At 42.5% G+C, this 22,338-nt stretch overlaps 2 long non-coding RNA genes across 2 annotated transcripts; both read left to right on the top strand.

Annotated features, from left to right (window-relative positions):
- The first annotated feature begins 42 nt into the window (after positions 1-42).
- Positions 43-4,826, top strand: LOC130258331 (uncharacterized). The gene is made up of 4 exons (XR_008841481.1): positions 43-138; positions 1,165-1,310; positions 2,594-2,868; positions 3,845-4,826. It is a non-coding gene; the product is annotated as an uncharacterized LOC130258331 (long non-coding RNA).
- Positions 4,827-8,680: 3,854 nt separating this feature from the next.
- On the top strand, positions 8,681-22,103 carry LOC130258360 (uncharacterized). The gene is made up of 3 exons (XR_008841490.1): positions 8,681-10,149; positions 17,738-17,792; positions 21,938-22,103. It is a non-coding gene; the product is annotated as an uncharacterized LOC130258360 (long non-coding RNA).
- Positions 22,104-22,338: the final 235 nt, after the last annotated feature.

The following is a 22,338-nucleotide window of genomic DNA, read 5'->3' as shown; positions in this document are numbered from 1 at the left end:
AATGGTTTTGGAAGTCTGTTTCCTTTTTATCCTACAGGAATATTCTGGATTGATTCCCTGCTGTTGGCTCCTCGTGAAGGGGCAGCTCAGGCTGAGAGAACATTTCTGCTGTGGTGCTGGAGCCTTTGGTCAGTGCAGGTGGGGAATCACTGTCCAAATTGGCTCCTTCAGCTCCTTGGCATCCTCCTGCAGGTGCCCCCAGCTCACAGGTGGGGTCAGTCTGGCTGGTGGAACCCCCTTCTTCCCCTGGGCCAGGCAGCTGCTCTCTGCAGCTCCCTCTTTGCTTTAAATCCAGCCCCATGAAACAACAGACATTGGTGTCACTTTTAGAACGTTTGAATTGTTTCCACATAAACACTTCAAGAGCCTGTGCAGTAAAATTGTCATGCAAGTGTTCTGGGCAAGCAAAAAAAGGGATATGCAGAACACAAAAAGGGAAATTGGCCAGTGGAATGGCTAGGCACTGGCCAGGGGGTGCTGTGGGACTGCATTGGCACCCCTTGTTTGGTAGGTTCTTTTACCATTATTATTGGTTTTCCTTCCTTTTCTGACCTGTTAAACTAGAAAACTATTTCACCTCTCTCCCCATCCTGTGGTGGAGCAAAGGGCTCTGTGGTGTTTGGCTGCTGCCAGGTCAAACCACAACACTAATTAGTGCTGCTGCTGTAAAGGCTCCTTCTTAGCAGCCCTAAAAGTGGTGTGGGACAAAATGCAGAACAGAAAAACTCTTCTGGAGAAAAGATCAAAAATGATTTTTTTTTAAAACTCATTCTTTTTCTTCTTTTTTTCTCATTTTTATATGATTTCACAGCCTGCTAATACCAGCAAAGTGGGCTGGTACATGTCAAATCACACCAGCATTTCCAATCATCTCCCAGGCTGTAATCCCAATAGTGTATTTCATTTTTATTTACTTTAAACCTTGTAGGCAGATGAACATTACTTTTTATTTTCAGCTCAGAAGAACTGTTGTACATTACCAAGAAATATATTTATTCTGTGATTAATGCTGTTATTAGAAAGCAATGCTGTTCCTGCTGTGTCATACAGGCAGGTCAAATAAGAAACATAAACAATTAAATAAAAAGCTGTTTCAAATTACTTCAATATTAATCTGGGGGGATTGATTTTACCATTTTTACTTCAATGTCTTCTCCTTTACAGGGAATTTTGAAAATTAACTGGGCTTTAATTCCAACCAGAAAAACACAGTTTGGACTGAAATCAAATCTGGAAAAACATGTCAGGAAAAGCCAAAACCTCAGGCTCTGTGTGTGATCATAAAACTTTTTGCTGCAGCTTCTAATCAGGTGAGACTCCAACTAAAATTGATAGGAATCCTGTCTGTGGAGTTTTGGCCTTGAGAGTGAGCTGTGAACCAAAAAGGAAGGAAAAAAATATCAGGGAATCCATGCCAGAAAAAACCCAAGAAAATATTAGTGATGGAGGACAGCTCATCTCTTAAAAGAGGAAATACAATTTTGAATGAAATAAAAACTTTCAAAGCATAATTTTACATGAGTAGATGTTGAAATTCTGATGTTTTAGGACATCAAGAAAGTAACACTATGGCAATTAACAGTTCCACCCACAAGGACATGTCTTTTATGGATACTTTCTAGGATTAGTCATTAAGTTACCACATTCTGGTGTCCTTTTAGAAAGAGCTGCATGATCAGGTGGATTTTGGGAACTGATACTAGCCAAGCTATATTGCACCAGAAATATTACAATCAGTAGTCGTTACATGCTTAGGATATTTATCTAATATTACATCCTGCAACCCAGTAATCTCCTCTGTGCAAAAATATCCATTGTTCATTGATCAAGGAGTTCTTTGTGTCTTTTGAGTCTTCTAAGGAAAGTTGTTTCTGGAAGGTTTTGAAATCTATCCATCATGCAGAGATGAGCTTCATGAGCAACCACTTGTTTCAACTAAAGCTATCAAAAAAGAGTTAAAACCCCCTTACCTGCTCTGGGACAGAAATGCTCTTCTAAAGCAGTTAATTCAATCAAGTGTCAACAGACAAATTACCTCAGGAATCAAAGGGATCTATGGAGACATCAGTGTAAAAATTGCAAGATTTATCAGTGATAAATTCTTCTTAATGTGCAGTGTCCCCTCTGGGGTTTTGGGAGGAATTGAGGCCATGTGGAGTTAAACCCTCTGCTTTTCCCTTGCCCCCATGGCTCACAGCAAGGCTCAGGTTCCCCCCTCTAAGGCAGGGCTGCCCCAAAGCACCACAAGGTGACTTGGGATGAAAGAAATCCAGTGAATTCCATTTCCAAAGCCACTGGAGGAAATTGGTCAATGCAGGCTGCGTCCCAAATGATAATTTGTCTAATTTAAGTCTGAGCAAAGAGAATCATAAGTAAAAGCAAGTTATTAAAAAACAAGGAGGATAAAGCAAAAGGCAAAATATGCATCTGCAAAAGCTATTCCACTTGTGTGTATAAATCAGGAGACTGTGTGCTCAAGTGGAGAATTAGGCTGAGTTGCCTGCTGTTATGCATTTAAATTAAGCTGAAGTCTAATAGCTTTTTTTAAATCATGCCCTAAGTATATTTGGGTTTGGTTTTTTTTTCCTCTCAGGGAAGAGATCACCTAATAAAAATAGCACTTTGGAAGGAAGAACAATTCAATACTGAACAGGAGTGAGGAGCTCTAACTAGTGATAAAGACTGCACTGCTTGGGGAAGATTTGTTGCTGTTGGTAGAAGCCTGAAGAGGCTCTTTGCAGCCAGGAACGGTTCTGCAGAGCTGATGGAATGAGTTCTGTCCTTGGGGCAGGTGCTGATGGAAGGGCTGCTTTCAGTGTGTGTGCTCTCCCTGCCTTCCCTTGTGCTGCTGCAGAGGTTTTGTTGCAGGTAAGCCCTGGCTGTCAGCTCAGCACAGGATTTCTTCCTGCTAATGCCTCTCTTCCACACTGGGTTCTGTAGAATTCCTCTCCTTTGATCTTTTGAACCGTGTGCTGAAACAGGCAGCAGAAATTTCCTAGAAAGTTTTGACCTAATTTCTTGTCCTATGAAAAGGAAGGCTGGTGTTCCAATCAGCTGCTCCCAGGCAGGGCGAGGGCAGCAGCCTTTCCCCATCCCTGGAGCAGGGATGTCATGCTCCAGGGGCTTGGCTCTCTCATCTCCCCCCTTTCCAGCAGTGCTTCTCTACCTGCAATGCTTCATTTTGCCTCTTTATCAAAACATCTTCCTCTGAAGATGGGGTTTCTGTGTGAGCATGGGCAAAGTATTTTTGGTACAAAGCACCCAAGCCTTTCACCTGCTATTGTTGTACTCTACAGATACCTGGAAATCAGAGGAAACACTGCCCTTGTCCTGCAGAGATCAGATTTTTCTCACTTTAAAAGTGAGTTCAGTCTAATTGCTGCATTTTTGAGCTTTACAGAATAGCTGAATTTCACTTGACTATGGGGAGGTGAGGTTAGGGTATTTAGGTCTACAATTAGAAGACCTGAAGGTGTTTGCACTGTCTCTGGGAAGGATGTGGCTAAAAAGCAAGTCTGAAATTTTAACTGTATTCTCTTTGCCTGCCCTTTTTCGGTCCTAGAATCCAGACACTGTGTCTGCTGCATCTGGAGATGCCCTGGCAGCTTTGTGTGTGCACTTGGGAGGGAAGCAGGAATCTGAAAGGAAGAGCTGGCCTGGCTGTTTTGGGTGGTGGCTGAAGTGCTGGGCCATGTGGGACACAGAGGGGATGCAGCAGATGTGGGGTGGGAGGCAGTCCTGGGAGTCAAAACAACTCTGCTAGAGACCATTGGTGTTTTAGAAAGGGATGCAATGTGCCCAGGTATTCCTGACTCTGAGCAATCTCCTGTGATTTTCCCTGCAGTTTATGTCCTGGGCTGAACTAATCTACAGCACAAAGCACCAGCTGGTAAATCAAACCATTATTTCAACCCCGCTTTATTATTTTTCCCCTTTATTCCTGCTGCCCTTGCCAATGCAGAGCTGGGAATCTGTGGCCAGGTAAGCAGAGCCCTCCACACCTCTCTGCTATGGAGTGATCACTTGGAGCCTGGATGTGTGATCAGCATCTCCAGCCTTTCTCAGCCTCCTGTGTGGCTGCACCTATTTATTCCCTGTTAGCAGCTTTATATCCTTTATATGAGGAGTTCAAGGCCTGCTAATCTTGCATCATTTGTAGTCCTGTCTAAATTCTGATCTTTACAGCCACTGCTCTAGAAATGAAAAGATTAATCAAATGCCAGAAGATTACTAGAGCTTCAAACCAGTCAGAATGTGACTGGGAAAACATGTTAATCACTTCTCACTTAACCTGAGCACATACTGCACCCTGCACTCCTGCTCCTGTCACTGATCTGTATAATGAGCACCTCTGGTTGACAGATGCAGAAGAAATTATAGTGCTTTTTGCATTCTTTTTATCAGATACCTCTGTTTTGGTGCTATAGATACTCTCCAGACATCCTGCTCAAACCTATGTATAGAAAAGGCAAGATCTCCACACCAAAATTCACATGTAGAAATATGATTTCAGAGAATTTGTAAGGTTTAAAAAGTACTGTAGGAAAGTAGCAAATAAGTCAAAGATTAAGGATAAGCTACATTATTCAACAATTCATTTCTCATATTTTAGTGATTTGAACATAAATCTGTTTCAAGTACTTTAGTATAAATGCATTTACTTTAACAGAAAAAAAAATCCTTGACCTTTATTGCCATTTTGAGCACGTTAATAAAAAGAGCAGCACTTTTCAAACACTTGAGTTTTTCATCAGCACCCAGTGAATTAGTTTTCCTGCAGTTAACAGCATTGCTGCAAAACTGCCCTGGTGTGATGCTGAGCTTGGAGAAAATCCTGATATGCCCTTTGGCCAGCACAGGCACAGGGAAGGACAAAGAAACAGAAGTTTGAGGGGAGTTTTGTCCCTCAGGAACTTGTGCATGTCCCACACTGCCACAGACCTGTCCATGCACAGCACCTGACACTGATATCTGCCTGAATCCCAGTGAACACTCAATATTCAGATAGATCCTCTCTTCTGAACTGTATCTAAAGGCACAATTGGCAGGAGGTAAAAGAAGAAAAGATATTAGTTTATTTTGGTGTTGTTTACATCAAGTTAACTACTGATACAATCTGTGTTGGTTTTTATATCCTTTTTCTGCTTTTAAATGTATAAATGACTCCATTCCCCAGCACACCTTGTTGATTTGGTCTGGAAAGAGAGAAGTTCCCTACACACAGCTCAGGTGGGTTTAACCAGTTTCATTTTCTTCTTCACTTTTTGAGTGATTTTATCATGGGAGCTGTTCCCTCTTGTGGTCCTTTAAGACTATTGATATTTCACTGTTGGGGATCAGAGGAGTGTCTGTAATTGTGGCTGCAGCTCCTATAAAATACTGTGTGGTGGCTGGACTTGGCAAAATACAGTCCCATCACAAAATGAGTGTCTAACACCTCTGGATACAATGGTGCTGCCCAAAACTCTCAAAAATACTTAGGCTGATGCTTATTATAAATGCATAATAGAAATTTATGTGATTATGTTATCCAAGTAACTGCAAGGAGAAGCATTAGAAGGCAGAAGACAGAAAAGTGACAAACAAAAACCCATTTTATTATAATAAAAATAGTTTATTGTACTGCTTCTTTCTGCTGCAAGAAGAGCAGGACTGTGCATGCATAAATCACAGCCTAACAAGTGTAAAGTAAGAGTATGAAAAAAATCTAAGATCAGGCTTTTTCCACATGGAAAAGAGTCTGTAGGATGGGAAAAAATATTCATTGACTTACAGGAAACCATCAAATGTCCCAAAGAAAAATATAGGGGCCAGTTGATTTTATGTGCCACCATTTGCAATCTATAAATATCCCCATGGCAAACTCAAAAGATCTCAGTTTGTGACTGGGAAATGGAAACCAAAAGCAGCCTCATCTATAAATACAATGGATTTCACAGCCCCAGGATTTATTGTGTCTCCTTCAGCAATGGGGGTTACACACTGAAACAAAGCTGAGCCATAATGGGAAAACTGTCCTGCTTGGGATTTATGAATTTATAAAGGATATAGCCAGTTTTGTTGCGTGATTCAGCAGTAAATCACTGCCTGTGGGTGCCAGAGCTTGCCTCAGCTGGGAAGGTGCTTGTGGAAGGACACAGCACAATTCCCAAGCAGCCACTGGGCACCAAATGGGAATAAAGGTGAGCAGAGAACCTGCCCCAAATCCAAAGTGCTCACTGAAGCTCAGCAATAGCCAGCACTGGAAAGATAAAACTTCACCCCAATATTTGGAGAATTTTTTTAATTAGGAAATATGTGTCAGTCTTGTATTTAATTTGTTTTGCCTCACCCTTTCCTCACTTTTTGCTCACTGTCTGCCTGTGAGTAGATTAGCACAGGTGTCAGTTACATGCAGGTTTTATTTACCTGCAAATTTCAGCTTCTATTGCTTTATCTCTGCATTATATGACATACAGTGATGATGTGCTGCAGCACCTATGGAAGGTTTTCCTTTTCATAATTGCAGCTGATCTATTCCATTTTACAAGGGGGTTGGAATGTGTGGTGATGGAAAGAGAGATTTCCATCCCTGGTCTGACTGTGGCAGGAGGTTCTGCTTTCATCCTTGCAGAGGATGTGCATGTTGAGAGACAAGTTGCTGAACAGCAGGCACAGTGCTGTGCTGAGGCTCAGATGGGATCAGACTGTGTATCAGACTTCAAATGGTTCTAATCAGGCATTTCAGACCTCTGCTCATGCTCCTGGAGGATTGGCCTGATTTTCAAATGTACCAGGCAATCAACTGCCCCTTACTGATTTCAGTGGGAACTACTCAAGTCAGCCCTCAATGCAGCAGCAGAATTGGGCTGGTTACCTAGAAACCTGCATATGGTTTTCAAATCTGTACTCTAGGGTTGTTTTATTTGGTTTTTTTTGTTTGGGTTTTTTTTTTCTTTCCAGTTGCTGGAACTAGGCTCTGTTTTCCTCTGCTGCATATGCTCTTCATATGCTTTTTCTTACTCTGCAAATAATGGTTTTTTTGGCACACTCAGCCCTGGAAGTCCAGTTGATTAATACATTTTGTCTTTTCTAGATCTGCCTTGGAGAAGTTTAGGAGTTTGATTTTGGTAATCAAAAGATGTCTTGCCTTCTCCTCTGTTTCTCCAAATTTTCCAATTAGTTTTGCTGAATTGGCAGTCTTGCTTTGGGTCTCAACTGACTGAGACCCTCTGCCATAATCACTGATGTCTACAGGTGACAATTCCTTCTCCCCTTTTGGTACAATAGGTCCTCTGCATGTTGTGAATCAGCCAAATGTCTGCCCTCCCCTCTCATCCCAGCAAAATGACCTGCAGGAAGAAAGAGGAGAGGGCAGAAACAATGATCTGTGAGCAAAAGCAGAGTTTCAGCAGAGGAAGGGAAAGTCTCAGCTGTGACAGACACCATCCCATAGGTGAAGGGGCTCTATCCCAATTGTTCTCTGCCTCCTTCTCCATAAGAGCAAGACAAAAGGGTGCAAATTTTGCAGCAAAGAAAATACAAGGTGGGTATTAGGGATGTTTCTTGCCTGTGGAGGTTTTGGAGGAGCAGTAAAACAAGTAGATTTTGTGACCATGGGGTGTTGAGTCATTACAGACTGAGGAAAGTTCCATCCATAGAGATCTGCAGCTCCTGTGAGTGGACATGTGGATGGTCCTGAGTGGAGCAGAGGTTGAGAAATTCAGCTCTGGGAGCAGGTTCCTAGAGGAAGGATGGCAAAAGGGGATGACCCTTTCCTTACAGGTGTGACTGGAGCTGACTGTCACAGCCCAGTGCTGGTTTCCTTCCATCTGACACTGGAAATGTCCTGCTGCTTTGGCTGACAGGTGTCAAATAATTCACAGGCTGCAAGGAGAGGGAGCATCCAGGGATGCTCATCCTCTCCCTGCAGTGAGGGGTCTTTGCCTGATCTCACAAGGTCTTTCCCAGCTCTCAGCACAGAAACACCATCCATCAAGGCAGCAGAGTGCCACTGAACCTTTGGAAAACAGCTGGAGTTTGTGGGTATTTTCAAACCAAAGATCCAAACAGAGCCTTTATTCCCACATTAGCTTGGTACATGTTTCTGTAATCAAAACAGTGGAACAGGCTCACAGCCAGCCCTTCCTAAGGGCTTTGGTGGGGGTCAGAGGTCCTGTCCCTCTTCTCTCACACACCTTTCATCAGAGACTGGAGCAGAGAGTGGTTTTTTGGATAAAACTCCTTATTCCTTTAGCAGCTTCCCGTGCTGCCAGGCAGCAGCATGGGGCATGTCCAGGAGCAGAGCACAAAAGGGATCTCTGCCAGGTCCCCATGTCCCCAGGGCTCCTCAGCTGCTTCCAAACCTCTGTGCATTGCCCTGAGCAGAGGTTTTGTGTATCCTGACAGTAACACTGTGAAAGATGCTGCTGATACCAGTCTGAGACAGGAAACATGTAAGGAATTAGAAACAGACTCCCCTGAAAGAAGCAAGACAACAGGATATATTACAATATCAAAATGTGCTTGACAGGTGGAATTTATATATCACATAGTGAAAGAAGCTGTTTGGTGAGTGATACATTTCATATTAAAATATATAAATCATTGGAGATGATAAAGAATTGGACTCTGTGGGCAAGTAGCTTAGCTACTGCACCTGACATGCTGCCTGTTAAAATAGATATATTCATTTGTGAATCTGATAATCATTACCTATTTTGTACTTATTCCATAGTAAAATTCAGAGTTAGATGCATCAGTCACAGTGTCTGATGATACTTTGTGTTACTGGTTTGATTGTGTTATTCCAGTGTTGCTGGATAGTTAATAGTCTCTAGTTAATCAGGGCATCTATTGATTAATATATATTCCCATTAAGGTAAATATAAATCATAATAAATTAGATAATATAACCATAATAAACCTGCTGTATCCAGTATGTAACACACTAAATCAAAATTAGCAATTACTAATTGAAATTATTCCCCTAGTATAGCATTATATAAATCAAAGGCATTTCTCTGAAATCCATGCATCATTCAGAAGATTAATCCTCTGGCAACTGTAAAGGTTTTTCTACTCCATTCATTTGGCTAAGCTGATAATGGTAATAGCCTTGAGGTTAAGTACACAGCCCTGTGTTCAAGCTGGTGGTTGTTGCTACAGGTGTCCCTTTTGCCATCCCAGTGCAGCCAGCTCACAGGGCTGAGGGGAGAATGTCTCTGCAAAGTGCTTGGAAGGTTTCTACCCTGGCCCTTGGACACAGAACACTGGGGCTCAAAAACAAAGTGCTCATCTGGAAGAAACATTGGGGATGATCCCAAACCCACCAGGGCTTTCCTCTGCCCGCCTTCCTGCTTGGAACTTGAGAGGCTTGAGAAGGGAGTTTGAGTTTCTCTCTCAGCATCCCAGGGGTGGATGGAGTACCAGGAGGAGCACAGGTTGTTCACTCTGCATTGGCCCAGACAGCCTGGCTGAGGGGATGCTGCTGGGAGGGAAACACCCTTAGGAATGATCCTGGAGTGCATTGCCCTGTCAGCAAGGGTCTGGAGAAGCTCCCATGCAGTGGGGTGGCTCTGGGTGAGGAGGTGCAGGTGAGGCAGCCCCAGCTCCCTTCACTTGCAGCAGCCTCACAAAATGTCCTCACCAGGCTCAGAAACCCAGCTGGAGGTTACACAAACCTCTCCTGCTTACTTTGCATTTTCAAAGCAGAGGACTGGGCGCCAGTCCAAACCTGTAATCTGTGTGAGGGCATGTCACAACAAATAGGAAAAGGATAATTAGAATTTTATGAAGTGGCTCTCTATAATGCTGCCTACTGTTTACTTCCAACAATTTTAAATTTAGCAACTGATGCATTTTTAATACCAATTAAAAAAAACCTCTAAGAAGCTCATATTTGCTCATAGTTACGTGGGTTTTTTAAAAATAACCCTGTTTCCCCAGTGGGACCAATGTGTATGCACGTGTGTGTGTCTGCTCATAAAATGGTACTGAAAAGTATGAGAGCACAGGAATGTGGCTTAGCAGATAATAACTCTTGATTTCATTGTTTCAAGTGTTGTGTTTTTTCTAAAAGTCAAAGAAAGTCCAGTTCACTGAAGAGAACAGAAGAGAATGAACCATTCCTGGGCTTTCCAGCAGTGTGGGGGAAGATCCATTTAACAGGTAAAGCTAAAAGCAGCACGAGATGGGATGATTTCTGCAATTGTCTTTGATCACAGCTGTGTAACTTAGCTAGTCTGGTTTTCTTTTACCCCAGACACTATTTCAGTAGTATCTTACACCTCTACATGGTGTCCAGAGACAGTAATTTGACATATTGTTTAGGAAAAAACAGTGCTTTAACAAGACACTACATTTTACATTATTGATCTGTTGGAGCTAATGGAGCTGTGTGGATCCTCCTATCCATGGGCAAATCTGAGAGCATTAATCTACTCACACAAAGATTTGTGTTAAAAGCCAACACAGAGAATGCAGCTCAGCTTTTGATATCTGATGACCACTGAGGCTCCCAGTGCACAAACAGAACCACGGGGCAGGGGCAGGGCAGCCTCTGCTGTGTCCTCCCAGGAAATCACCCCCCTCTTCCAGCCTGAGCACAGCTGGACCTGGGCACTGCTCTCTGCTTCTTACAGCACTTGCAGGGCCATGCTCTGAGGAGGAAGACAGGGAACTCCTGTGTCAGCCAGAAGGGCTGTAAATCATGGGGTAAATTATCCTTGAGTACATCCTGGCAGGGATATGGAGCAGCTCAGCCTCACTCCCTGTCTGATTCAGCTTCAGATGTTTAAATCCACTTGTCTCACCTGTGAGAACAGTGCCCTGGAAAGTGTTTGCCCTGCTCTGAGAATGAATTTCTCTGTGCTTTCTCCTTCCTATGGCAGCATTGTGCTGTGATCACCTGTGTGATCATCTCTGCTGTGCCAGAGTTAAGGCTGGGTGGTTCAAGGAGTTACTTGTGCATGGGAAGGTAACCCCATGAGACATCCTCAAGGTCTGGCCTGTCCATGTAAAAAGCCACCTTTAAACACTGAGTTAATATGCAGAATCTGAAAGTGTTGCTTTGTAGTGCTCATGATTAATATGTGTAATAGGCTATCATGATGTGGACAGGGTGAGTGGTGAAATGGATTCAGGTATTTTTATTTTCTTTTTAGCTTGTTATTATCTAGAGAAAAAAACCCACAAATTACTAGACACTAATAGCTAGTGTGCAGCTTATCCTCTTAATTAGTACCCTAATTATTAAGTGTGGTGATAACCACTAGTTAGAATATATTTTCTTTTTAAGATTTTATTTATCTGTCTTCCCACTCCCTCTTTTTAATGACACTGATACCAGCAGAGTTGCTGGAGAGGGAACACCAATAATTTCCCCTTGGGAAATGAGTCATTTTGAGTCTCCTGAACACTGTTACAATTTTCATTCTGTTGTAAAATGCTTTTCACCTTTGAACTGGTGGCTCGTGTTAGATTCTGATATTAAAGTGCTAACATTGGAAACTGTGAAGATGAACTCAGGGCAGCAGAAAAGGTCAGCTCAGCAGCACAGGGGCACTCAGCTTCAGCCCTGTGGGAGGCTCCTGAGCAGCAATCTCCAGCTGTCCATCCCAAAATCCTGGGGTGTTCAGTGAAGGGTTGCCCATCATGCCTGCCTGGAGTCATGGTGTCAGGTTGGGATGTGGCTCCACTGACAATCTCCTGCTCTCATCCTTTGGAGTGGGAGGGTGGGATTTCTGGGTGCTGCCATCCCCTGTGCTCTGAGCCCAGCACCCACTGTGACAGCAGTGTCTGTTCCAAGTCCATCCTTGCTCCAGTGAAATGACAAGCAACTACATGGGAACTCTTAATAAAAGAGCTGTTTAAGTGGAGAATTAAGTGTAAATACCTGCCAAAAATCCTGCATTGAGGTGATTGGTATAGATGGGCCACTGCCAGAAGTTGTAATAATACAGTATTTTTATGGAGTCTTATTAACTTTTTCCAGGGAGTGGCATATTGGAACTGACTGAAGCCAGTGATTTAAGATGTGTGGCAGAAGGGAAGAAAGATCTCTTGATTACTGAGCAGAGTGTATGGCTGGGCATGAGCTGGATGTGCTGCAGCACACCAGGAAAAGTACTCTGTTAGCTGTAAAATCTAATGGAAGGAGCATCCCTGCTCCTTCTGCCCTTGATCCTTGGCAGTTTGGATTACAAAGTGCTTAAAGGATGTGGATTAGAGGAGCTGTGTTAACTGTGCATGCAGTCACTGCTTCTGTGGCCTCATTAGCACCCACGGTGCTGCACACAGATGTGACATTGCTCCTGCCCCAAGGAGCTGGAGATCTAAAGGCAAAACCCCATGACCATCTGAAATCTGAACCTTTCAAGGAAAGCTCTGAGGAAAGGATTCATGAGGCTGTGAACAAATACATTCCTGTTGCCATGCCAAAATCAGGGAGCAGGTGGGGAGCAAACAACTGGAGCCAAGGAGCAAAATAGCAAGAGAGTCCTAATTGTTGTGAGCTTGATTCCAGCCCTGTTCACCCCAACAGACTCTCTGTCAGGGCAGGCTTTGCTGATTTACACTGGTCTAGGTGAGAACACCCTCCATGCTTTTACCCAACACTGCTGCTGGAGTGGTTTTAACCCCTGGTCCCTCTGCCTTGTTCAGCCTTTGCAGGGAGGAAGGAGCAGCAGCACAGGCAGGCAGGATGGGCAGGTGCTTGTCCCTTCTCCAGGCAGGAACACACTCAGAAGAGCTGCAGGGGCATCTGTACACCTGCACACCACCTGAAGCTGGCCCAGTCTATTTCAGTTTTTTCTGAAAAGTGATGGCCTTCCATGTAGGCAGCTTTTCCTTTGGGGTGTTAGGAACCACCATGAGCGTTTGGTTTGTGCTGTGAAGTGCAGGTTGTCCATCACAGGACCAAAAAACCTTTTTCCTTGTTGCCTTCTGATTTTTAGGTGTAAGCTCTGTTATTGGCAGTAGAAAATTTCAGTTTCCTTGAAAGACACTCAGCCTGGGGAGGGTGGGGGTTTCTTTGTGGAAAAAATGCGATCAGCTCTTTCTGATTCCAATTCTTGGCAGTACTGCAAGAGACAACAGGCTTCAAAAGCAGCTCCCTTTTCTGAGCTGGTTTATAAATGTCTCTGTAGCTACACTAATAGCATAGCACGTTCTCTTTTTTTTTTTTTTTTTCTTTTTTTTTAGCTTTCTTCTGCTGGAGGGGTGCTGCAGCAAGAGATGGAGAGGAAAGAAAACTCTTTGTTGTGAGGATTTGGCACTTGCTGTCAGGATCCCACCACTTGGATGGGACCCAGCTCTCTGAGCACTGGTAACTTGAGGCTCACCAAGAATCAGCAAAGTGTTTTGTAAGGTCACCACGTGTCCCACTGCCAGGTAAATTCCATTTCTCCATCTTGCCTGGGAGCTGGGCTGCCCTGGAGTCTCCCACACCTCTCTATTATGAATTCCTACAGGCTTCTCCACTCCTGCCTGCAGTAGTTAAGCTTTAGCTTTCAAGTCTGGTTTTTTTTGCATCCATGCAAGCATTTCTGTGCAGTGATCAGAGGAGCTTTCAGCACAATTCATTATCATGCTCTAATATAACACTCTTAAAACATGATGTACATTGGTAGGAAAATATGTGATCTCTTAAAATTGAAAGCTGCCTGTTTCTGTTAGGGCATTTTAAAGAAGTTAATGATTACTGGGGTTAGGACTAATAGCACAGTGCTTTCTAATTTTGAGTTCATTTTATGCTTTTTAGCACAACAAAAAAAAAATGTATTCAACTGTAAGATGTTGGCTTACACAATATTAGATGTGCTGAAGCTGCCACCTGATGTTTCCTGATGTTGCCACACTCGAGGCCTCTGTGTGACACCTGTCTCTGAACATTCCTGGTCACTGTCTTTACATAGAATATAAGGGACAGAGAAGCTTTCCAGGTGTGTTATCTGCTCAGAATTGCCTCAGATTTCATAATTATTCACAATAATGGCCCATGGGCAGGAGATAATTTCTGTATGGAAGTGCCAGGAAAGTAATTTCTGAAATTGTGCTGCTCTGTGCATTCAGCATTCCCTAGGAGGGAAGGAGCCTGTGTTGGCACAATTCTCTTGCACAGGATCCTTGTCCTTGGCTACTGCCAGAAGTGAGTTCACAGATATCTGTGTGTTGCACTGGGTTTCTTTCCCTCTGAGCCTGAGAGCAAGGAAATAAAATCATAAAATTGTTCCAGCAGCAGGAGTCCAGTGAATGGGTAATTGTCACACAATGTAAAGGTGTTTGAAAGAGTGGAAGGAAAAAATAATCTAAATGTTCTCCTTTTACTGAAAAAATGTATTATTATTTATGAATAATTTTTGCTGTTGAAGGGAAGTGTAAGATACAATCAGAGAGACCATAAAAATGAAATGTGTAAAGTGTTATTTACATTATATTGGAGAAGAAGGAATCACTGGCAGGGAGAATGCTGGTTTATTTAAATACAAAATCAGGTTATTCAGAATTGCATTCTTTGATTAACTGCTGTACACAATGTAGTCCATAATTCTTCCTGCAGTAGAAATGTGGATCCTGGTGAGCACTGCTAAGACTCTAAGTTCTGTTTGTATCTCCAGACCATATTCTGCTGCAGCAGGAGCTGAGCAAACCCAGAGCTGAGTGAGGGGCATTTTCTGAAAGGTTTCCTGTCCCTACAAAGAGTGAGAGAACCAGTGAGGCCACAGCAGCCAGCACTGGACACCAGCACTGCTGGGGAGCACCCACAGCCCAAACACTGGGGCAGCAGCTGGCAGCACCCTTCTTCCTGTCCTCAAAGAACAGACCAGTTTTTAATGAGGTTTGCTACTAATTGTCAACATTCAAACCTTCATCACTACACCAAGACATGAAATTATCCCTGCAGATCCTCTCTGGGCTGTCAAGCCTGTGCAGCTGGGGCTCCACTTGGGGTGTTCCCTGCTCTGTTTATCCATTCATTGCTTGTTGCAGTGCTAGAAGCAAGAGAGTTCCTTTGCATCTTAGAAGACAAAAATAGCACAAAAAAGGAGAAAAATACCACATTTCTTAGTTCCCAAGTTGCATTTGGAGACTGGTGTTGCTGGAGTTTGTAGGTAGATGCTGCACCTGATTTGTAGGATGGGTGATCTGTAAAGGAAAATTTTGCCTTTGCTGTTTCAGTCTGTCAGTAGTGGAACATGAACAGGCACAAAATATCATAATCTCAGATTTTTCTACTTCTATATTTTGCCATAAAATCTACTGCTTTCTCAAATTGGAGAGGTTGGACTGTGCTGAACAGATTAGGGTCTGCTAGGATGGGGCAGCCCTGCACATCCATTACAGAGATGAGCACTCAAAAATGGATTGTGTGCTGGAAATTCTACCCAGAAAAAGATAACTGTGGCCATGAAGAACATTTTCTCATCTCTTCCTGTTGACAGAAAACCAGCCCAAGTAATGTAAGTTTAGAGTATATCAGATCCCTGCCAAGAGAAAAGTGTTGCTTAAAATCAGCTCAAACCTGTTCTTTCCACTGGGAAAGGGAACTCCTACAGAACTGCAGACTTTGCTGGGTGCTTTCTGCTTTTCATGACAAGTGACAGCTCCTGAGAAAAGGAAAAAGCCTTGGATTGGAAGTTTGGATTTTGATAAAGATTCAGAAGTTCTGGTGAGAGCTGGAGGAAGTTTTACATCCTGACACAGCAGGACAGCACGTGGAGCAAACAAGGGCTTTGCAGAATGAGGCACTGCTTTAGAAATATCCAAAATATTTGTTTCCCTTGACAATCTGCTCCATTTCTGTCATGATGAGCTGCTTCCTCAATCCCTGCTTTGATGTGTTCAAGGAGAAATTCCAACTGCTTCTCTGGATTGCCTGCAACCCTCCTATGTGTGTGTGAAACCATGCCTGGAAAAGAATAAAAGGAAAAGCACTTTTACTTTCCATTTCAAGAGCAGTTCCTCCTTCTGAATACTGAAATAAAGTTGATGGATGAAAGACAGCTTAGTGTGACAACCTCCTGAGCCACAGGCTGCTGGTCCTTGGTGCTCAGAGCCTCTGGATGCCCAATTTCTACATCTGCATGTGAGGCTGAATGCCACAGTCTGCAAATATCTTAAAGGAAGGTCTGCAAAGATGAGGAAGCCTGGATTTTATTCACTCAAGAAGCAAGGTTCTGAGTGGCCTGTGTATAAGGCTGCCTATAATGAAATGTCTGCACAAAACAAATGATACAGCACAGCTCCTTTTTACCATTTCAGCACCCCACACATAACACAGACCTTGTGAATAACTGCACAGTGATACATCCCCAAATTTATGGTGTTGCACTAAGTTTTTCAGAGTGAGAGTAAACACAGAGGATGTGATATCTGTCAGGGGTGAGAGGGGACAGGCAGGCTCAGAAGCTGGAGATGTGGAGCAGTCCCTCATGTGAGCAATGCCTGCAATCCAGGGAGAGAATAAAACACTGCCAAGTGTTTAACCATCATTCATTTTATTCCAGCATTACTCAGGGCCTGTAACTCAGTGAAATATTGTTTGGAAAGCCGATTGTTCAAATGGGTGTGGATATAAAACCAAAGAAAATGCTGCCCTTGGAGGCAAGGCCGTAGTCTTTAGTTTCAGTTAGAAGAAAATAAATAGTAACTATTACTCTGCAGCCTTTTGAGAGCTTTTTGTGGTCTTAAATCCATGAATGACTATGTGGGAGAATAAAGCAGGAAAAGGTAACCTGCTTAACATTAAAAAAAGTTCTAAGAGGTTTCTCTCCTAATTTTGGCTCAAGACTCCTGCTGAGCCTAAAGTAAACACTGTGATATTGGAAGCAACCAAATAGATTGTTTGGGGGTTTTTTTGCACTCCTTGGTTTTTTCCCCTTTTGTCTTTTTTTGGATTTTCCTGGGAGCACCCTGCCTATATGAGCTGTGGGATTTCTCTTTCTTCTTTAAAGCTCATTCTTTCCAGAGTTAAAAGGTTCTGGTTACTTTAGAGACAGAAGTCAAACCTTGACATGTATTGGTCACAGAGTGCATCCAGAGCTCCTCAGGCTCAAAAGTTCCAGGACACTCCATAAAGTTCCTTAGAGGAGGTTGCTTGATGGCAGAATTAAAGGGAATTAAAGTGGAAAAGGTCTGAGTGATTTGTATGGTTTGAAAAATTGTGTTGGCTTGCAACCTCTGGCCTTAGTCTTGAAAAAAAATCCTTTGAAAATCAAAATAGAACTTGGGGATTTCAGTTTAAATCAGCCTGAGAAGCCATGGATTGAGTCATCTGTACTGAAATGTGAGTCAGCTGTTTGCCAAAACATGCAAAAATGTCTGTTCTGTGTTAGAGCAGAGATTAACCAACAACAACCTGGCAGGTCTCATCAATACTTCCAGGCAGCACAACTGGAGATAAATGCTTACTCTGAAACCTGAAAGGAGGAAGCTGAGGCTGCTCCTCATTCTCCCCATGGACCATTGCTTCACTTGCTCTCGAGTAAAATCCTTTTCAGCACAATCAAGCTTTTCAAGGTTTAATTTTTTGACATTTAATACACTTCGAAATTTTTGAAGATGGACTTCAAATTGAGTTTGGTTTTGGTATTCTGAGAGCAGCATGAGGAGTTCATGTAATAATACTATCTAAAATGTTTGCCAGCTTTTTTACTTTTTTACTTTGGAGGCTTTTACAAAAATTTCAAATCACTACTTAAAAGTGCAAATATTTACATATATAGATTAAAATCTGGCTACAATTTTTATTTTTCAGACCACATTTCAGAGCCAAGACATGAAAGAAATGGATTCTTGGGCTGCAGAGTCAGGTTGGTTTATTTCTTGCTAATAAATTCCTAACAGTGTACAGATTTACTGCAATCTTCAAAATTAGCCTTTTCTGGGAAGGTTTGGAACATCAGTTGTCAGGCTGTTCTTTAGAAATGCAGTTCTGAGTTCTGTTTACCCTCAGTCCAAGCAGATGTGTGAGTGGGATCCCTGCCCATGGCAGGATTGGAACTAGATGGTCTTTAAGGCCCTTTCCAACCCAAATCATTCTGTGATTTTATTTTGAGCTCACAAAACAGTAAACTCTTAATATATGTGGATTTTTTGGGGTGATGTAGTTAATTTGTCACTATTTCTATCCAGTTAAGTACAAATTTATATGCTGAATGGAATTATAGGGAGTTTCCTTTGTCATTAATTTTTGGTAACAGTGGTGTGTATGTGATAGATTGGAGAGTGAGTAACTAGCTGAGTAAGCAAATCTGTCCTCTTCCTTTTTATAAAATTTCCACCCATCTGACCATTTTTATCTTAGAGAAAATGGGAAGAAGGAGAAACTTTTCCCAGTGAGCTTTAAAGACTGCAGGTGAAATAAACAGTCCCACTCAGCAGAAAGTTATCCTCAGTGAGTGGGTGCATTCAAAAGGTTATGAACTAAAAGAAAAAAAAGTCCAAATTGGATTGCTGGCAGCAGCTCCTCATGTTTCACTTAAGCCACTTTAGTTAAAATGACTTTCCTTTTTGTTTGCCAGGAAAAACAAGATGCTTTGTTGAAGTTCATTGCCTCTAATATTTTATAAGTAGGTGGGTAGTGAGCTCTGCTCTGTTTTCTGTGACCTGGGCTCTGAGATGAGAGCACTGCTGTCTGAAGCTGCCATTCTGAGCCTGTTTGGGTGCAGAGCATCCTCACTGTGCACAGACTCTCTGAGCTCCCCTTGGTACCCTCTGTGTGCCTGGGTTTGCAGCCTCAGCAGATGTGCTGCCTAAATAGGGGGAAATGCTTTTTTCTCACACTTGCTTTTATTCTTTGCTTCTCAGTGTTAGGCACAACTGAGATGTTTCTCTCTTGGGTGATGAGTAAGGTCTGTGCTGACCATCCCAGGCTCCCTGGTGGGTTAGGAGGTGGTTTTGCTGAGAGGCACCTTTTTTATGGCTACAGAGGGCAAAATGCCCAGTGTTATCACCTGCATGCACTGAGGTGTCCACAGCACAAAAATATTGTGCATCAGGCTGTGTGCCCTGCCTGGGGCTGGCTGGCTGCTTGCAGCCTCTTTGGGATGCTTTTCCACAAGGATTTACTCCACACAGAACAAGCTCCTTTCCTTGTAACCAGGTCAAACCCAGATGTTGTTGGAGATCTGGGACTTGTCCCAAATTGTCACTAAATCTTGGCTTTTCTGAGGAATGAAAGCACTTTTAACTCTGCTCCTGGTTCCCTCAGCCACATCTGGTTTAGCATGGGTGCAGCCACACTGGAGGTGTTGCTGTGGTGTTGAAGTCAGCAAGTTAGAGAATTCTTTGAATTCTTCAAGGAAAAAAAAATCAAAGTGCAAAGATTGAATTAAAGCCTTTAAATAAATTAAAGTGCATTAAGCCACTCACACATAAAGTAAACATTTAAGTAGAAGCCAGTAAGCTTTAATGTAAGCTCTAATACTTTTTATTTATTAAAAGTGTAAATGCTAAAGTAGCAGTGCAAGTTCTAATGAAAGTTAAAAAACATGCTGATGTTTTCAGTAGAGGCTCCAAAACCATAGTTGTAAACAGTACTTAAACATAATAGAGCTATAGAAAAATATTTCTTACATTTTTTAAATAAAACAAGATAAGTCCTATGCATAGTCTGTATGTAACCTAGCATGTTAAAAAACTAGAATTCTAATAAGTTAAAAAGTAATAGCCTGTGTCTTAACTTGTTAAAAAAATCCTTTATAAAAGTATGTATTGAGAAAAGTTAGTACTTTTGCCACTACTTTTACTTTTTGCTTTTAGCCATTTACTTTTTGCCAATTGCTTCTTCCTTTACTTTTCTGCTTACCTTTTAAAACTAATGTGCTTTGTAATAAATAACCTTTTTAACAACTATTAGCTGCTTCACTTATGTGAAATAGCCCAGCAAAATTAGTACCTAGAGCACTGGAGGTTCCTAATCCCACACTGTGGGTTCCTGCAGGGAAACAGTGCCAGAGGCTCCTCACTGATGCCAAGGAGCCTTCAGGACACAGGGGAGGTGCTGTATTACTCATTAATCTCATTTCAGAGCAAAATAATTGAGACAGCAGAGTATCACAAGGAATGGTGGAGGATTAAAGAGGAACCTGTGTAAAAAGGGAGTGAATAACTCGAGGAAGGCACATCAAAGTGCTCTCTTGGGCTGAGGAGCAGTCCAGCCCCAGCCAGAGACTGTAAATAATATTGTCCCCAGGGCTCTGCTGCCCAAGCAACACTACAATAAAATTCTTTCTGCAGACCACGGGCTCGGTTTGGATGCTGGTGCTATTGCAATTTCCAGAAAGTTTAATCACTGCAAAGACTGTGGAAACTCAGCAGTTTGGCTTCCTCCTGGCACCTGCCCCAAGCCCCCCACACACACAGTAATTGCAGCTGCACAGGACTGGGGCCAGAGCATCCCCAAGCCCTCCCCACTTTACACAGGGACCAGTTTCTTTATTTGAAAAACAGAACAAAACAAACCCCCACAGAACAAAACAAGTAAAGCTGCTATTTTAAGGGCTCTTTCTTCAGTTTTAGCATCCTCTAAATGACTCCAGTGGGCTTTGTAGGCAGAGGCACACTGTGGGTGAGGATTAAGCAAGCCCAGTTTAATCCTACAAGGAGCAATGGAAACACCCTGTCCTTTCCCCTTGGGGACATTCAGTGAGCAGTGCTCAGAGCAAGCTTTGTTGTTGGCTGCAGCCACCTCCTTGCTGGTTTCCTCACAGTGAAAGAGTTGATGCAACCCTATTAACTTTTTATTTTATGTTCTGTATATTTTTATTATGCAAGAGAGTAGGGAAACCAGTGTACTTGGCTAATCAGGTTTATTTATATCCAGCCCTGGTGTTGCCATTATGACTGGACCACACAGAGTAAAAAACTGGGATCTTTTGCCTTTTTTTGAGAAAAATACCAGGTATTTAAGGCAAGTCAGTAGGGGACATGGTGAGCAAGCTTTATTTTAGAAATGTCACTCTGTGCTGCCTGGAAACTGAAAACATCCGTTCCAGGTACCTTTGAGCATTTGGAAATTACTGTCACCTGAAAGCTTTACCCAGGTTTCACACAGAAGGCAAAATGAGTAACAGTAACTAAGTAAAAATGAAAAATTAATTGTCTTTTTCTCCCTGGAGAAGAGATCCATTCTGCTGGAGCTGGATAACTCTTGGAAGCTACAGAGCTCCTTTTCATTAGAGAAATGAAAGGCTCATCATCCCTAGAGCTCTTAATTAGGGACCTTTTGCCATTCACAAAAAAATCTGTGTCTCAGCTGTCAAGTGCTATTTGTTTTTAAAAATTGTTTAATTCTCTTCAGTCCTTTTGTTGGGCAGCAGAAATGGATTGATCAAATGAGTCCAAGCACTTTGTAAATTGTAAGAGGTTTAATATAATCAGTGTGGCCATGCCAAGCTCAGTGAACAACTGTACAGCAATGCTTTGGTGCCAAAGGCTCACAGAGCAGTAACAAAAACCATGTTCAAAGCAGGCAGGGCTGCAGAGGAGAGGGAAAAAAGTACATGTGGAGCATTAGCTGCCTGCAGACCCTGTTTTCATTTGTGGTGGCTATTAATCCACAGGAATTGTGTATCAGTTAGGTAGGGAGGGTCAAAATTAAAGTGCTTGAGTTTAAAAATACTCAGGCTGAATGTTTTTTAGTGTAGGTTTTCTGATGAGGAGTGGTTTAAACCTTTTGTTGAAAGGAGATGGAATTTCTTTCTCACCAGCACTTAAAAAATAACACCTCCTAGGTGTTATAAATGAATATAAATTTCAAAAGATCAGCTGTGTTTGTAGTCTTTCCTCTGAAGCATTTCTCCATATGATAATATCCAATATCTGTTTACAAGGCTTTGATTTCATGCAGGAAACAACTGCTTTAGTACAAACATGCAAATGTATCTATGAATGCAAGTATTTGCATCTAAATGTGTCCTCTTCATTGTTTCCTTGTTTTAAAAATCTCAACCAGCCCTGAAACAGGAACAAAACAGTAACCATCACTCGTGGGACCTGCCTGACTGGGCTCCATCAGTGAACCCAAGCAAAGCTGCTGCAGGTCCCACCCTGCAGCAATCTGAGCCTTCCAGGACCTGCTGCTGCTTCCCAGGCTGAGGAGATTCCCCAGTTACCTGCATTTTCAGGTTTGGATGATCTGTTCAAGAGGTAGCACTAAATACACAGAAGGGTTTTTTGCAGGATTTGGTATAAACACTCCAGGTTTTTTCCAAAACTTAGGTTTAAAGCTACTATTAAATTGTTCTTTGCATGGTCAGAGGGGCAAATTGCCTATTATTAATCAGTGTAATGCATTTTGGAAGGTGGATACAGGGAAAGATAAGTATTTATCTTGTGTAGAAACTGCACATTCTG

This window comes from Oenanthe melanoleuca, chromosome 12, assembly GCF_029582105.1.
Source record: "Oenanthe melanoleuca isolate GR-GAL-2019-014 chromosome 12, OMel1.0, whole genome shotgun sequence".
In the NCBI taxonomy this organism is placed as follows: Eukaryota; Metazoa; Chordata; class Aves; order Passeriformes; family Muscicapidae; genus Oenanthe; species Oenanthe melanoleuca.
The sequence above is the reverse complement of the archived record's forward strand: the minus strand, read 5'-3'. Positions and strand labels throughout refer to the sequence as shown.